A 19270-nucleotide genomic window follows, 5' to 3' on the forward strand; every position below is an offset into this window, starting at 1 on the left:
TGACAGTTACCTAAGCTGTTTAATCATCTCAGTGCATTTCTATAATTCAGTCATTGCTCATCGTGATGGATGCATAGGCTGCCTTATGTCTTGCACCCAAAAGCTAGCTAAAAGCTTTCTCATAGCTGCAGCTGGGGCTCCCAAGAGAACACTTGAATATTCACACAAATAAAGGGCCAACAAAAATAATAATACAGGTATGGAATCTGTTATTCAGAATGCTCAGGACCTGGGGTTTTCCGGATAACTGATCTTTCTGTAATTTGTATCTTCCTATTTTTATCTACTAGAAAATCATGCAAACATGAAATAAACCTAATAGGCTGGTTCTGCTTCCAATAAGGATTAATTATATCTTAGTTTGGATCAAGTACAAGGTACTGTTTTATTATTACAGAGAAAAAGGAAATCATTTTTACAAATTTGGATTGTTTGGATAAAATGGAGTCTATGGGAGATGGCCTTTCCGTAATTCTGAACTTTCTGGATAACGGATTTCCGGATAACAGATCCCATACCTGTATATAAAATGTTAATATCCAAAGTTAGAAATTACAGTTTTCCAAGGTCTAAAAATGCAGAACAACGAATAGGAAATTGGCTTTGATCATAACAAACAATAGCCATCTTATTACATTCTTCCCAGAGGGCAGCCCATTACATAAGACCTTCAAAATGATTTACATCTATAAACGCAATTGTGGTTTTATCATTTTTCAACCTGACGAACCCAAACTAAAGACTAACTAATGGACAAAGCTGTTATGTATACATGTACGCTATTCTGCTTTATAAGCTCTTCAGAATGTGGGTTGTTAGAGACGGATTAACCGCACAAAAAAGTTTAAAAACTTGTATTTTTGATGGACAGTATTTCAAAAACTTTGATGCTACACCTACAGTATTTACTGAACTGAAATATCTTTTTCGAGCACAGCAGAATCAGCATGAGTTTAGCTGTATGTTTGGCACATTTTGTACACCAGCTGCTGACAAGACAGTAGCACTATTTACATATTTGATGTTATTAATAAAAAAAGTTGGCATTGACTTCTACAGTAGTTTTCATATCTTAGCCAGTGTCGGACTGGCCCCCCGGGATACCAGGAAAACTCCCGGTGGGCCCAGGTGTCAGTGGGCCCTCTTGCCTCTAACCATTTGGCCTATTTCATGGTCATTCCCTATTTATTTATGGGAAAAAAGAGGCTTAATAATGGAAGAATAGAGTATAGTATGTAGAGATAAAAGACTAGGAGAATAAAGAGGTTGAGTGGGGAGAGGAGGAATAATAGTTTGGAAAGTGGGCCCACGGTTTAAGGTTTCCTGGTGGGCCTCTGGCATTCAGTCCGACACTGATCTTAGCTTTTTTGCTTTCTGTAACATTGTACATAACCCATTAAGAAACATAGGAAGTGGTTCACTGACATTTACACTTGAAGCGCTTCATAACTACATGGCCATCTATCAACATAAAGATGAAAAGAACCTGTACCGAAGAACTAAAGATAAAAATTGCCTGGAGCATCTCCTAAGCAACCATGCTTCAAAAAGCAAGAAGCTGACATACAGGCCAGCCTTAACAAGTCTACATATGTATGGAATGCACAAAGAAGGTGGAAGACATTTTCCCAATAACTACAGGAGTAGTTATTACTACTTCACCAAGCACTGCACCTGTATCACAGACCCAAATAGAAATTGAAATAAAGGACACATGAATTTTTATTCCAGTCTCAAGCTACATTCTGTGGCTGCAAAAATCTATATAATATCTATTGTATTGTAACGAACTTACCTGGTGGTCTAGTGGGGGGACGGCAGGGACGCCTGCCGCCCCCTCGGCGAGGACGCTCGCCGCACTGAGCCGCGCCGGTCTGTTAGGGCGCGCGCGCCTCTTCCTTGGTTTTATGCGCATCACGTCAGCGCGCAGTGGCGCGAAATTCAAATACTATTTAAAGGGATCCCTGGTTTTGTTCAGTGCCCGTGATAGGATTTCGTTTCCTGGTGCTTTGAGCTATATTCTGAATCTGTTTGATCCCTGTTTTGACCCCTGCCTGGCTATTTTGACTATTCTGAATTCTGGATCCTGACCTTGCCTGCTTACGACTACTCTACTGTTTAACCCTTCGATTGATCAGCCGGTTTTGACCCTTTTGCCTGTTTGACGATTCTTGTTATCTGCCTGCCTCGACCCAGCCTGTTTGACAATTCTTGTTATCTGCCTGCCTCGACCCAGCCTGTCTGACGATTCTGTTGCCTGTTCCATTTGTACCGTGACCTTCGGCCCAAAAGACTCTGCTACCTGCCGTGCCCCTCTGCTAGCCAGAACATCTTGCCTTGTACCCCTTGTTGAGTCCAGGTGGCACCCAAGTAAGCTGAGGGCTCCTCCCGAAGCCCAACGGTGGTCACACTACTGGTGAAGCCGAGCCAAGACCAGGGTACTTAGCACCTGTTCTGGTATTGGGTGCCGGCTGTGACAAGTATAAGTACAATAAGAGTTTCGTATTTCAAATTCATGCGAGTTTTTTTTTATTTTCTAATAAATTTGAATATATTTGAAATTCGATTGGGGGGTTATTTGATAAAAAAAATTGAATATCTAAAACTCTTTTGAATGTCAGGAAGGCTAGTCACATTTCCAAATTGGTCCCTGGACCTCTCCCATTGACTTATACATGAACTCGGCAGGTTTAAGGTGGCAAATTAAAATTCGAATCAAATTTGGATAATTCACAATTCAAATTTGAGAGTTTTGACCAAAAAAAAAAAATTCAAAAATTCGAATTTTTAATTTGACCCCTTAATAAATCTGACCCTTAGGGGGCCGATTCACTAAATTCGAGTGAAGGATTCGAAGTAAAAAAACTTCGAATTTCGAAGTATTTTTTGGGCTACTTTGACCATCGAATGGGCTACTTCGACCTTCGACTACGACTTCGAATCGAAGGATTCGAACTAAAAATCGTTCGACTATTCGACCATTCGATAGTCGAAGTACTGTCTCTTTAAAAATAACTTCGACCCCCTACTTCGGCAGCTAAAAGCTACCGAAGTCAATGTTAGCCTATGGGGAAGGTCCCCATAGGCTTTCCTAAGTTTTTTTGATCGAAGGATATTCCTTCGATCGTTGGATTTAAATCCTTCGAATCGTTCGATTCGAAGGATTTAATCGTTCGATCGAAGGAATAATCTTTCGATCGTATGATCGCAGTATTTGCGCTAAATCCTCAATTCCTAGTCGAATATCGAGGGTTAATTAACCCTCGATATTTGACCCTTAGTGAATCAGCCCCTTAGTGAAGATTAATATGGAAAACAAAGCAAACTGCTGCTTAGCCCACTGAATAGTCAAAAACAGCTTGGTATGGGATCAAGAAACCCCCTATCTAGAAATTACAGGAAGACCATGTCCCACAGACTCTATCTTAATCAAATTCAAATTTTTAAAAATGATTTCCTTTTACTCTGTAATATTAACAGTACTTGATCCCAAATAAGATATAATGAATCCTTGTAGGAGGCAAAACAATCCTATTGGGTTGATTTAATGTTTAAATCATTTTTTGGTAGACTTAAGGTATTTATCTGGCAAACCCCTGGTCCTGCACCTGAATAACAGGAACCATATCTGTAGCAACTATACTCTGCATGAAAATAATCTTGCAAGATAATAAACAATAACACATGCATTCAGCTATGATCAGCCATCAATATGTATGATTTACATTATGAAGCTATGCTTATTAACACTACAGAGATAAGCTTTGTTTTTCAGATACAGAGCTCTGTATTTTATGGCTGTATTTAGCTCCCTTCTGGCTGATGGTTTGCACACAATAAAATGTAAAACAGACAGCACTGAGAGGGACAGTATAGAGGCACAAACCAATGAACTGCACAGGATATGGGGTCTCTGGAGTATTTACACTCACTATACCACCTGCTGTGCACACTTTTAAGAATAGAAGGGTGTATTTAATTGTACATTCACTCACAGTTGTATTACACGTGCTAACAGATCTTCCTCAAAGGAAATCAAGTGAACCAGTTCCCCTTGAATTGCAGATGACTAAATAAAGGTTCCAGCACCTTCCTCAGTGCTGCAATGTGAGTTAAAAATGTGACCCTTGTTATAATGTATAGTAAAAAGTAAAGTGTAGGGATACAAGTAGTGCTGTATAATTAAATATATACACACATGATTTTAAGGATTTTCATGAAGAATTCTTTTCCTGGTACTCATGACTATTTCTGTTTATCTTCCAGAAGGTCTGCCCTGCTTTACAGCAGACAGTCTCTATGTATATACTCAATATCCAATAGGACAATGTGGTATCAGTTACTCTTCATCTGAATAGCTTAATAATGTTGATATTAATAAGCTATTTATAACTGCTAAATGGCAATACCTGCAGCTGATTTAACAAGGAAAGTGACAGATTAAGAACCCCCCAAATCATATGGTCACTTTCAATTGTCTGCTCATCGACATACAGCTGAATATGGAAGCATAGCTGGTAACCTGGATCCATTCCAAATGGAAGCACAGAGTTAACAAAAACAAACCCTTTTTCACATGGTTGGAACAGCAGATATATTATTGTAGATACAGAGGTGGACCACAAGTATTTCATAACAGACAGATGTCACAATGGTGGCCTCCCAAGCAACCCATGCTCCATGTCCTGTACTCTTCTGACAGAAGTGTTCTATGTAGTATAGGTAGTGAAGTCAGTCTCATCCCGTGACTAGGGTTGCCACCTTTTCTGGAAAGAAATACCGACCCTCTTATCTTATATATTTATCCTTTTTCCCTATTAATAACATTGGGATTAACCATCATTTTTACCGACCAGGCCGGTAAAATGCTGGCCGGGTGGCAACCCTACACGTGACAACTAGCAAGTAAACAGGACATTTAAGAGGCTATATGAAACCACAGACTGGGTGCCACAAAATGGGACAGTAGGGAAGTATAATTATTGTGATACCGGTTCAAATTATTCTTAGCAGGTAATGGGCCTGTAACTGCAGAAGGTTTAAACCTGGCGATTCCTGTAACTTGATGTATTTCCAGAAGTGGCACAACCAAAGATCGTGGTCTCCAACACTGCTGTAGATCTCTGCAGTTCTAGGGGAACTACAGGGCAAAGTTAGGCTGGGTCAAATGGCAGTGATGTAGTTAGATAGGGGCCTGAGCACTGACACTATACTGGAAAATGTGCAGGGTGGTTTATTTGACCACCATTTTCTGCAGGACAGTCCTGATTTCAACAGCTCAGCCTGCAGTCCAGAGTTTCTTACTGAAAAGTGCAGAGTTTCTTTTTGTATCTTTTTCTGGCATCAGTGCTGGAAATCAAAGTTTCTGAATCTTAACTAAAATAAGAGGCTTTTTGGCAGAAAGCCCAGATCACTGAGTAGCTGCACTTCAATACATTTGTAACAATTTAAGATAAGCAAAGATACAAATGTAACTATTTTATGGCTTAAAGGGCAACTGCACCTTAATTAGCAAAACTGTTATAACACATAAAACACAGCCCAAAAACGCCCAGAAATGTGTTAAATCTTTAATAACCTGCCAAATTTTGTATAATGGACACATGGTAATAAGGGGGTGTAGTCATAAATGGGCGTGATCAAAAATGTTTCACCGTGCTGTGTTTTGTCCCTCTTTACACTTTTCAAATGTTGGGAGTTATATGGGGCTATACATAGTGTCAGTTTCCCAGGTGTCCCCAATCATGTGACTTGTGCTCTGACAAACTTTAGTCACTCTTAACTAGGGATGCACCGAATCCACTTTTTTGTGTGAAAAAATCCTGTGTGAAAGATTTGGCCAAATACCGAACCAAATCCTAATTTGCATATGCAAATTAGGGGTGGGAAGGGGAACTTTTTTTACTTCCTTGTTTTCTGACAAAAAAGTCACGCAATTTCCCTCCCTGCCCCTAATTTGCATATGCAAATTAGGATTTGGTTCGGCCGGGCAGATGGATTCGGCCAAATCCGAATCCAGCTGAAAAAGGCCGAATCCTGGCTGAATCCCGAACCGAATCCTGAATTCGGTGCATCCCTACTCTTAACTGCAAGTTGGAGTGATATCATCCCGCTCCCTTTCTCACCGAGCAGCCCACCATCAGAACAATGGGAATGTAACCAGATAACTGCTCCCTGGTGGGTGATAATAGCACTCAATAGTAAAAATCCTTCAGTTACATTGAGTATGAAATAGAATATCCTGTCTGAAAGCAGTTTCATCATGAAGAGCTGGCTCTTTCTGAAAGCACAGGATCAGTCAAAATGACCTGAGATGGCTGACTACACACCAATATCACATCTAAAAAAATAAACTTGATGGCTCAGGAATAAAAATGTATATGGTAGATTGAATTATTTGCAGTGTAAACAATGTAATTTAGAAATAAAAAATATATAATAAAAATCATGACAGTATCCATTTAACTCACATATAATTTTGGTGAGTGAACTTAACCAATAGTCAAATAATACGAAGAAGTCTAATACATTTCAGATAATTGCTAATAAGTGCATAAGAGTACCAGTGTAGTGTGTACATATGAGAAATACTTTAGATTAAGTTCTATGACACATGTTTTTTTACATTCCATTGCTCTATATTTATGTCAGTATTGTCATTTTTATTGTGTTTTAAATATTCCTATGCTATATAAATAATGCCAAACACAGAATTAACGCATGGACTGGCTGGAGGCTTTTTGGACAAATCTTGGCAGACCACAGAACAGAGAAAAGAAACACTCAAATGTATCAAGGGAATTAGCAGAGTTCAGGAGGGATGCAGCAGATGGAGTGTGAAAAATGGAAAGGGAACATATGGAAACACCTATTTACAGAAGGGGCAACAGATACATTATATCAGGGCTGGTGTTTGGCATGAAAGACTTGTGGGGTCACACAGGGTGACACAAGAAAGAGACCATAACCCTTCCATAGAAACACTTCTGTTACGATAACCACACAGTATTTTTTTGGACATTAGCCATTAACACTTAAAGGTACAAAATATTAGCCTGCTATTTGTATTTAAATGTATTTCAAGGGAGCACTGTTCTTAGACTCTGTACACTGTTAGCCCTGTGTGGAGAAGACTCCTGCAGAACAAAACAATTTAGATACATAATGGCTTAATATACAAATCAAAATTAATCATTTTATGGGCAGAATATACTGATCACCTGGTTCTTCTCTGTCAAATTCTGTGTTTAAAGCACACTTACGCGGGCATCCTACCAGATAATTTACTGATAACTACCCATATATTTGCCCTATGTTCCTTGCTAACGTACAGAGGTGCAAAAGTCATACAGGTGTAGGATCCATTATCCTGAAAGCTCCAAATGATGGCAAAGCAGATAGACTCCATTTTAATCAAATTATTCAAAAATGTAAAAACTATTTCCCTTTTCTCTATAACAATAAAACAGTACTTTGTACCAGTATCTCCTTATTGGAGGTAAAACAATCATATCGGGTTAAAGTAATGCGTAAATTATTTTTTAGCAGACAAAGTATGGAGATCCAAATTATGGAAAAAAAAACCCAGGTCCAGAACATACCAGATAATAGGTCCCATACCTGTACTGGCACAAAACTTAACTCCTATCAGATGAGCAAGGAAAGTAGAAGGGTGTGCCAGAATTTTAAATCCTCACTGTGTGCGTAACACTAGAATAAATGTAAAAGACAAATTGGTAGGATTTTATTTACAGGTACATATATGGGATCAGTTAAGTTCCACATTACGGAATGGACTTCTCCCATAGACTCCATCATAATCAAATAATCAAATATTTTAAAAATTATTTCCCTTTTACAACAGTAGCTTGTACTTGATCCAAACTAAGATATAAGTAATCCTTATTGGAAGCAAACCCAGCTTATTGGGTTTGTGTAATGTTTATATGATTTTGTATTAGACTTAAGAAATGAAATTATGGAAAGATCCGTTATCTGGAAAACGCCAGGTCCCAAGTATTCTGGATAACAGGTCCAATACCTGTATAAGGAGTGCATTTTAGTGCAATTTATCATTTATGCTTAAATCAATAATTTTTGCCAAGTTTGACCATAACTTCAATTTGTCCAACGTGCATTTACATTGTATTAGGAAGGAACATATACAATTGAAAATATTGCTTAAATAGAGGTTAACAACACTTAATGCCAAGGTTATTTTCTGAGAAATAGAGCAGTGTAGTTTAATCTAATTCCTGCTGAACCCAGGTTTACACGTGGCACACAGTGTCCCCATATAGGATTAGTCTGTAGGCTTCTCTGAGCTGTTTATGCTTGGAATGGCACACATGATGTCCAATTAACACACTGCTGGGATTAAAAGCAATTAAAATGATAGCTTCCTGTGAAAACCAAGGATCAAAATAGCTCTCTAGGGATTTTGTGTAAAACGAAAATTGTCTGTCCAGTTCATTTAATAAACAAGGCAAATGGACCAAAAGGGAGTGGTAGTACAAAAAAAGCAACAAAATAGAAAGCAGGGGGAAAACAGTTAAACATATTTTAAATATTCCTCAGCAGTAAGAAACCCAAATCACATTTACCAGTTTTATGGAGACCCAGCCACAATTTCTGGAACAAAATGTCATACATATAAAACTGCCATCTTTTTTTTGGGGGGGGGGGGGTGGCTTGGTGGAAAAGACCAATGATGAATGCAAACAACATTCTGTCTGTTAAAAATCAGATAAATTCATTCAGAGTTCAACCTCGTCCAATTAACATATCATTATGCATTACGTTCCATTTTACATTTTTTCTATGAAAATCTGTACTTCAAAAAAAATCACAACGACATTGAGAAGCAGCCCTACACCAAGCAAGTCACGTCAAATATTAAATACATCAGGCTGATGAGTGCCCAGATAACAGACCCATTTTTCAGTGAGAGCTCATTTCACATGTCCCCACCTCCTTTTGAAGGTACAACTACTTTATCAGTTCCCTTGATTTGGAAATAGATACATTTTTATTTTACTGCATTCCAAAAATGCTTTCAAGTTGCCCTGGCTTCATTTTTAGCAGATATCGGATTAAAGTACTCCCTTGTTCTACTTTTCAAAGATGGGGATTTGCAGTTTGCCATTTATATTATTATTGAATATTTGACATACCTGCATCTAAGTAATAATAACACTGAATCCACTGCAAAGTGCAAGGCACAGTACAGTAAGTGCAACACAGCCCTGTTTTATTTTTAACAGCTGGCAAAACTGTGGGTTACATGAAATGAGGTTTCCATCCATGTTTCATCCGTCATACCCTCTTCCCCTTTAGATTCTAAGATCTAAAGATTTTGGCCAACTTTACCAACTATATCTGTGAGCATTTGTATAGAATATGTATGTTTCTTGCCAACACCCTTCTAGTACAGAGCCTCACATAGTATACTGGTAGTGCTTGCAGGACTCTTGAGTTAGATACCTGCTAGTCCCTAACAGATCAAATTAAGTTCTTATTAGGAATGCACCGAATCCACTATTTTGGATTCAGCCGAACCCCTGAATCCTTCGTGAAAGATTCGGCCGAATACCGAACCAAATCCGAACCCTAATTAGCATATGCAAATTAGGGATGGGAAGGGGAAAACATTTTTACTTCCCTGTTTTTGGACAAAAACTCCCCACCTCTAATTTGCATATGCTAATTAGGATTCGGTTCGGCTGGGCAGAAGGATTCGACCGAATCCAGCTGAAAAACGCAGAATCCTGGCCGAATCCCGAACCGAATCCTGGATTCGGTGCATCCCTAGTTTTTATAAAATAACATGTTTAATAAATACTCTTTATTTATTTTAGTTTTCTTTGCCTTTGCTTCAGTTTCTAATCTCGGGAACAGGAAGAGTCCTGTAGGAACTGTGATAAAAGATTCTGATAAAAGTATACCTTGGAATGTCAATAACAAAGAAGGCCAGAAGACAAAGTTACATAAATAATATCAAAGTTTTTCATAATGTATATGTAAGATAAATATCTTTACCCTAAGCCTTCTTTATAAAGAGATCTATAGCTCGGCTACTCTACCAGTCCTCCAAACTGCATAGCTTTAGCCACTGAGCCTGTGATCAGTGTTCAGTATATCTAAATTTTATTTATACTCATTGCTCACTCATTCCATATCTGTGGCTTTTCCTTTTGTCTTTACCTACAGAGGTGTGTGCTGTTTACACACTGATTCATCTGATACCACATACTGAACTGGTGCTGGTTTGATATAGATAGCCAAAACTACCCATGCTGCCTGTTATTGAGTGGGCATCCAGGTGTTCTTTCCCTAAACTATCTGGATAGGTATTAGCTTTATGTGCTCCACTGTCATGGTTAAATTAGACGACTTAGCAAATCCGAAGCGATTCGTATGCCATCCCACCGGCGATTCATATTCATGCCGGCGGGAAGGCTTTTGGGGAGATAAGTCGCCCGTAGTAGAGAAGATTTGTCTCTGGGCAACTAATCTTCCCACCTTATGACTTCCCCAGGCAACAATAAGTAAAGGTGGCCATACACCAGCCCGTATGTGAGGCCCTTCAACTGGTTCCCGATCGATATATGTCCGAGATTCGGCCAGATATCTATAGGGCAGGGGTAAAAATCCCATTGGTTTGCGGACTGCATCTGTTCGTTGATGCTTTGTTATGACCACGATCGGATCAGCCCCATATCGCCCACCTCAAGATGGGCATATCGGGGAGAGATCTGCTCATTTGGCGAAATCACGAAACGAGTGGAACTCTATGTGTATGGCCACCTTAAAACCTTTCAGCTAAGTGATTCTGTTATGTGATTGGATCCTGAATGTATCTCTAAAGCCCCTGCCACAAAATAAAAGAGGATGGTTGTGTTTTTCCCAGAAGGAAATAGAAATGGGCCAGAGAACCACACAAGTAAATCTTTTTTCCCCAAGAAATAGCCTGCTTTACACTGTTCACAGACATAAATACACTTCTGTTGTTTAACATTGTTTGCAGGTATAAGTAAACTATCACTCTTTCACTACAGGGCACTAATAAAAAGAGAGAATACATTTGATAAATATTGCATTTAAAACAGAATGTAATAACATTTTTTACGGCGCTTAGAATACACTCCTTACTTGATTAGCAACCGGTCATAAAAGATAAAAATCTACAACATAATATTGCTGAAGGTGGGTGCAAGGGTAACGCACATAGATTAAATCTTACTCTCAGGCTCATTAATCTGAACTATATGCTAGGAAAATTAAATCTTAGTAACTTTATAACAGAATGGGTTTATATGCTAAAATATGACTTCTCTAACACATAAAGGAGAAAGTTCTTTCCATTCCTCCATACAGCAAGCGAGTCAGGTTGTTTCCTACAATATAACAGAATGGGAGCAGTACACCAGCCCATCATTTTGATGCAATATTTCATCATACCAATCCAACAAAATTTCTGCAGGTTTTAAAATTGAGGCTGTCCATAAATTAATGTAGACCACATCTTCCATGATGGCTCTCATACACGGGCCGATAGCTGCCGAGTCGGCAGTTTATTGGCCCGTATGTGGGGCCATCCGACGGGCTTCCCCAATTGATATCTGGCCGATCTGGTCACTTACTGAGCTTAGGGACCCACTTAAAATATACAGTACACATAGAATAGAAATGCCACAATGTAAGGCTGATTAGTAATTAATACAGATAATTACTACACGGCAGCACAGAAGCCAATGTAAGTGGCATTTTTAGTCACATTCATTTTTAGGGTTTAGTTCTCCTTTAAGGACACATACCACACTGATAATGTTAATTCAATACAATATTACTCAAACCTGAATTATCCACAATACAACTTGAACATGATAAAAAAGTATTCTTGGGTTTACAATGGAATCCATGTACAGTACAATGCAAGAAGTTATGGATCTGTTAGTGGATATTTAGTGCAGCAAAGCAGAAGCAGTTGATTATTGTGCCTAGAAAAGTTGCACTGATGGGCTGTGATGACAGCAGGCAATTGAACAACTCCTTCAACCTTAATCCCTTGCTGAAGCAATATGCAAAGAGACAATAAACCAGTTGAAACAAGACACCTTCCATGAAAGGCAAATAAGCAGACAGCCCCCAGAAAACTGTGAATTCCATCAATCTGGCTTGTTTAAGCATAGTTATGCAACTGTGATCCCAGCAGATAAGCAAGTCATTTATCTGAAAACCTAGGCAGCTGCTGCTACCTTTCTTCACCCTTCAGGCTCAATACTCTACTTCCCTGGTGGGATTTTTCTGACATTTGATATCCAAGAAATGCCAAAGTAATCACTTATTTTCTTTCCTCATAATGAGGCATGGTAAAAAAAGATAAAAACTGTGACCAGAGAATGGCTAGATTTATAGCCATAGATATACTGTGCCTTGCTGAATTATTCAAACCTCCACCATTTCCTTCTCTGTGATACTTTAAAAAGGGAAAATTATTTTTTAACATGACCTTGTTTTATGTTAGAAACAAATCTTAGTAAAAATATAAAGAATAATAGGTCAAGGATTAAACTACATTTCCTACATCCATTACGGTTACAGCAAACGAGTCAACGAGAGCCCAGCAGCAGACCCTCCGACCCTCCAAAAAAATTTCATAGCCAGGACCGCCATCAGAAATCGCAGGACCCCATACGACAAAATTTCCGGGGGCCCCATCGGCTGCGCCCACTGCAAGCCCCACCTACAGGTCCGCCCCCCACCACACAGTAAAAAAACAAAAATAAATATTGGTGGCTAGGGTTACCACATGTTTATAAATAATAAAAGATATTTGTGCCCAGGGCCCCCCCATTAAAAAATATTGGTGGCTAGGACCCCACGAGAAAAAAAAATTGGTGGCCAAAATTGGTGGCCAGGGCCCCTCACATTACAAGAAAATTCGTGGCCAGGGCCATGCCTTCCCAAAGTCTGCAGCTCTCACAAAGATGGGGGGCCCGGCAAATCAAGTAAGTGTGGCGTGGCCGGCCCCCCTTACCCTTGGGGCCCCCTACAACTCTCCCCCCTGTCCCCCCCTGATGGCGGCCCTGGTCTTAGCCTTTAGTCTGCTAAAGGGCTTTGCAGAGTTCTTTGTATGACATAATTATTTTAATACAATGATTTTTATGACCCAGAAATACTAAGATCTATGCCACTATCTTTTTTTCGATTCCAGGTGTCCCCTGGGCAAGTGTACAAAACTTTTTTTTTAGAGAATTCTGTACTGGGCATGTGCCTAAGCATAATTTTAATAATAATAATAACAACAATAATAAAAATTATAAGTTAGCTGGTGCTCAGAAAATCCTGGGATATTGCATTTTTTGAAAAAGAGGGTAACAGGTAAGTACCTATAGTCATTGAGTGCTGCCTTGTGATTATACATTTCCTCCTTTTATAAGATTGGCCCCTTGATCTCATTAAAACCAAAGCTATAACTCTGTAAAAGAGCAAATAGCTATTAAAATGATGTGTATAACTGATCCTAAACCAAGGTATACTCAAACACATGAATATGTGGTGAAGAATTTGCAAGTGAGGCACAATGTACAACAGACCTCCCCTGTATCGTTTTACAGGGGAGTAATGTTTCACAAAAGCTTTATCCTGAATTCTTCTATAAATGTTTTTTGCAAAAAAAACATAATTATTAGAACATAATAATAATTATTGTAACACCTTAGTTACAAGTGTCACCCAAAAGAATGGGTAAACAATATTTAGGTTTACTATTACACAGTGTCATCTCCAGACAAACATTTCCCAGTGTGTTTCAACATGCCTTCAACTCAAGTAAACGCAGGAACTACAGGATAAATTGTAATCAGAGCTAAGTGCATTATGAGGCAGGTATGTATAACAGACGCATCTCACTCTTCTGATATATGCCTGACGCACCTTCCAGCATTCACAATGTAATTAGGATTACTCACAACTTTGTAAGAAAAACATTGCTAAATACAACTGTCTGTATGTGCCATTATCACCTTGGCTGTAATTGAATACATGTGACAAAATGCCACATTGTGATCAGTATCAATGAAGACATTCAACTGGGGAAAAAGGAAGGCCACACAGTATAAAGTACATAATTAACCAGAAGGAATAGAACAAAGGCCTGTGGGTAAACAGCTACAACAGACTTCAGTACAGCAATTTATCATGCATAACAATATTCCAGGTATGGGATCCCTTATCCAGAAAGCTCTGAAGCGCAAGATGGCCATCTCCCATAGAGTCCATTTTCAGCAAATAATTCAAAATTGTAAGAATAATTTCCTCTGTAGTAATTAAACAGTACCTTATATTTGGTGGTAACTAAACTGCATGGATCCATATTGGTGGTAAAATAATCCTATTAGGGTTATTTATAGTTTAAATGATTTTGGAAGAAAGGTGATCCAATTTATGTAATGATGCCTTATCCGGAAAACCCAGGTCCTGACTCCTAAGCATTCTGCATAACAGATCCTATACATGTACTACTTGTGCTTATACATTTTGCTGAGACCAAAGGGTTACTGAATGGAGATCTCTGCAATATAATATAAATATATGCTTTAGTGTTATCTGCTTTCAAAAAGCAATTCAAGTGCACTGTTCATTCCTCTAACAAAGTTTAAAATATATTCCTTAAAGGGGTGGTACACCCTTAAATTAACTTTTAATATGATATAGATAGTGATATTCAGAGACACTTTGCTGTTGTTTTTAATTTTGTGGCTTTTGAGTTATTTAGCTTTTTATTCCGCAGCTCTCCATTTTACAATTTCAGCAGTCTGGTTTCTAGGATCCAAGCTCCCCTAGCAACCATGCAGTGATTTCAATAAGAGACTGGCATATTGTCTCTAGGAGAGGCCTGAATAGAAACATGAGTAATAAAAAGAAGCAATAATACAAGTGTAGCCTTAAAAAGCATTTGTTGTTTAAATGGGGTCAGTGACCCCCATTTGAAAGCTGGAGAGTGTCACACAAACAAGGTAATTAATACAACTATAAAATATAAACACTGAAGACCATTTAAAAAGTTGCTTAGAATCGGCAATCCTATAACATACTAAAAGTTTCCTTAAAGGTGAACTACCCATTTAAGAGACATTATATTTAGCCAGTACTTTATATAGCTCAGTCACAATACTCAGCACTTTGCTTGGAATTTTATATTAATTTGCATATCTGACTAAAGGTGGCCATACACGGGCCAATAAAAGCTGCCGACAGACCAAGTCGGCGGTTTATTGGCCCGTGTATGGGGCCCCACTGACGGGCTTCCCTGATTGAGATCTGGTCGAAAGTCGGCCAGATCTCGATCGGATGGAAAATCCCTTCGGATCGTGGCCGCATCTGTTCGTTGATGCAGTCCCGCAATCCGAACGTCCATTACCATTCGTTAGGATCCGATCGTTGGGCCCTAGGGCCCACGATCGGATCAGCCCGATATTTCCCACCTCAAGGTGGGCATTTGGGGGAGAGATGCGCTCGTTTGGAGACATCGCCAAACGAGCGGATCTCACCGTATATGGCCACCTTTATGCTTTATTGGAGCTTACAGTTTATTTTGTAAAACCCTTTTACAAGCATGGTCATATATCTGTTAACACAAGTATGTTTTTGGATTGTGGAAGGAACCTGAAGACACAGACTAGTGCCTTGGTCAGAACGGAGCAATCAATTACACTATAGTAAAAGGGCATTAGCATGCTTGCAGCTGGCTTGGACTGTCACACACACTGGAGAAAGGCAAACTGGCAGAAATAAAATGGAAACATTCGTAGGATAAATGTAACAGGTTGGAATCTCTTGAGAAGTGTTATTTTGCATTTTCATAGAGATTACAAAGTATCAGTTTGTATTGCAGGTCCTTTCTGATAAAATGTGTTGCGTCTGTTCCTGCATGATATCATCTGCCCACAGATGCCAGAAATCAAGGGTAGCCACACACATCTGTTCTACATATAAATTCCTTTTTCAATGACAATAAAGTGATACGAAAACTGGGATGTTCCCTCACTCCTACTCAATAAAAGGCATTTGTTTAAGCAGATGCAGGTCTCCTGTTTAAAGCTCAGTGGATGGAAAGCCTGTGAAGGGGTTGATAGTCTCCCAGCCCTGAGGCCATACATTCCTGTCACTGAAGGTACAGCTAGTCCCAGCGGCTGCTCCAGCAAGCACGTAGCAGGGACACACATGAGTGGAGCTGGGGAGCACTGCACTGCAAGGATAACGTATGGGTGACTGCTGTTGAGCAAGTCATTGCAGTATATACACGGTTACTGAATGTCCCCGTCGGTGAGCGAGCAAACTGGACTATACACTGGCTACCATACATACAACCTCTGCATGCCTTCAACACAGTATCCTTGTATGGAGCCTATTGCTCACACAGAGAAAGCCCATATGTATATACATGGCAAATAATAGTGATTAAGCACTATGCATAAATCACTGGCTCATTCAAGGTACAGTGATTCATGCTGGTATCATATATACTGCTTATTTCAATACACTGGCAATACAGAGCACAGCAGGCTAAACAGACACAAGGCTATCACTATAAAAAAGGCTGCCATTCCTTCCTCCAGCAGACTGTATAACATAACCGGTATAAGGGAACAGAGCCCATTAAGGGACAAGTGAAGCTAGAAATGCAGCACAGTCTGCGTCCCCACAGCCCCCATGCCTGCTGCTGCATTCCATACCGATTCTGCATTCCACTGGAATTCTACATTCTGGAGTACTGCAATAAGCTACACACAGCAGAACAATCACAGTATGTCTCCCAGCAGCTAAATCCAACAGATCCTCCTCCATACAACTGGAAATCATCAAGCAGTGAAGCTCACTTACTGTGTGTAGAACTGTCAGTGATCCATCCAGTACTGGCTGATAGCTTTCCCTGCTCTCTGCTCTCTCTCCCCCAGACCAGAAGCTGCAGCCGGAAGCTGATTCCAGCTCTCAGCCCTCAACTCAGGAAACAATTCCCAGCCCCTCCTTTCCTCTTCCATACTACTGGCTTGGAATGAATGTACTAGTCTCAAAGGTGTCTGGTGCCATCTGCTGTACTTTGTATAGTATGCATTTGCATCCTTGCAAGGGAGTCAGCTTGTTTATTGCAGTATGTTTCATCATGCCTGCGTCAGCTCTGCACCCTACATCAGACATTTAGCAGCATACAAATACAAGAAGTAATATTTTAATAAAAACAAGTAAAAACCAGAGCTTTATACTGGAATTCTGGTAAACAATGCTGCATTTTGGTTAACAATCATATTTAAAAAAATGTCATTTTCTCAGCATTAGTACAAACAATTCCTTAGCTTTATACCAGCTGCATTTTAAGGCGCCCGGTTATAGAAGGGCATACAACAAATAAAATCTAGTTTCCACTGCACTTTGTAATACCATGTTAAAATGGTGCCTTTAAAAATCTCTGGAATTCTATTTCATGATGTTGTGTAACTGTATGAATTGTAAAGACATTTGCCATTCAAGAGAAAAGAAAAGGTTAATTCACTAGGGACACTAATGTTAGGCACTACCCAACAATTATAAACACTATAAGTACTGCAAATTTATAGAAATGGGAGCACCTACCACCAATTGAGAAACGAACGAATGGTGTGCAGGGTCAATTAGAATATAATATATGCAACATTTAGAAGAAAGAATGACCTCGAAGATTGCACCACCCCATTAGGTATTTCATGATTCCCAAGAACAGAAAAGAATTAAAGCTTAACGTTTAATAATATATTAAAATAATCCAGGCTATGGAAAAAATTCTAATTAGGGTGGGGCACAATGTGAGCTGTTAACTTGCAGTTTAACCCCCAGTGCACATCGATCGAATCGTATTAAAGGGTAAGAGTTGCAGCGCCCTGCCTATTCAAAGCTACCGCATCGACGTCTCTTTTCCCATGGGTATTAGAGTCAATAGTTCTACAGCTACAATACCTGATCAGCCCAACACAACCCATGAGTTCCCCCGCATATCTGTGGACCTGGCCGTTGAATAAAGATTTGCTCCCTGCCTAATTAATCTAAAAGAGAGAACCAGCGCCTGACATGAGTTTCACTCGGTGAGCTTTGTCAAAGGCATAGCCTGGATTATTTTAATATATTATTAAATGTTAAGTTTTAATCCTTTTTTGTTCTTGGGAATCATGAAATACCTAATGGGGTGGTGCAATCTTCGAGGTCATTCTTTCTTCTAAATGTTGCATAAATTATAAACACTTACCTGATATCCCACTCTGGTATTCCTGTTAACAGAAAACTGTACCAGCCCAGGGTATTCATTGTCTTCTTCTGCTTCTTCATTCTTCAATGGCACCGAGACAACGACAAAGCTTTGCTTTCCACTCTAGTGGCAACCTTGTGAAGAAGCAGAAAGTGCTGCTTGCACAGAAGTACCCTGGGCCGGAGCAGTTTTTTGTTAACAGGAGCACAGGCCCAGGATATCAGATATGTGATTATAATGATGAGTAGGTGGTGCCTGACATTTGTTACCCTCCAGTAATTTCATATTTCCCTCTTTTTTAAAGGAGAATGAAATCTACCGAAGCAGTTTATTGCCACAATAGTGCAAGCTATAACAATATATTTATTCTGTAGAATGCTGTACCATACCTGAGTAAACAGCTGTAGACACTGTCTGTTTGTTTAGGATAGCAGCTGCCATATTAGCTTGATTTGACATCCCTTCCTGCCTGAGTCTCTCCCTGCTGCTCATAGCTCTGGGCTCAGATTACAGCAGGAAGGGAGAGGAGCAAACTGAGCATGCTCAACTTCAAGCCCTGGAGGTTTAAGCTGAAAACAGAAAGTCTGATACAGAAGCCCATGTGTACACAATAGAAGGAAAGAAATGTTGTGTTTCTTTTGACAGAGGACTCATAGTAGCAATACTTTAAGGGTTTACTGGTGTATTTACTGTTTAAAGACCTTTCTAATACAGCTTACTTAATTTTAGCCTTTTCTTCTTCTTTAAGGTAGACCCTTAGATAGTAAAAATTGGCCCTTATCTGTACAGGTATGGATAGCTAAAATCTGGAAAACCATTATCCTGACAACTCTATAGATGCCTCTTTAAGTAAGCAATTTGTAATGGCTGTAACACTGAAACAATGCCTTGTAATTGATGCAAATTAAGCTGCTTAAATCCATATTATTTATTAAAAAATTCTTAATGGGTTTTTTAATGGTCAAAATATTTAGTAGCCTTAAAGCACCT

The 19270-nt window shown here is 39.3% G+C and overlaps 1 protein-coding gene across 13 annotated transcripts in view; it reads right to left on the reverse strand.

The window, feature by feature from the left end:
- apbb2.S (amyloid beta precursor protein binding family B member 2 S homeolog) overlaps positions 1-17037 on the reverse strand; it is a 162533-nt gene extending 145496 nt beyond the window's left edge. For 12 of the 13 annotated variants that reach the window (XM_041579436.1, XM_041579441.1, XM_018243108.2 and 9 more), the window contains exon 1: positions 16888-17037. The gene's annotated coding sequence lies outside the window, so the exon portion shown is untranslated. The remainder of the gene's footprint in view (positions 1-16887) is intronic. The other variant, XM_041579434.1, reaches the window with a different exon arrangement.
- Between the last annotated feature and the right edge of the window lie 2233 nt (positions 17038-19270).

This window comes from Xenopus laevis, chromosome 1S (assembly GCF_017654675.1).
Source record: "Xenopus laevis strain J_2021 chromosome 1S, Xenopus_laevis_v10.1, whole genome shotgun sequence".
NCBI lineage: Eukaryota > Metazoa > Chordata > Amphibia > Anura > Pipidae > Xenopus > Xenopus laevis.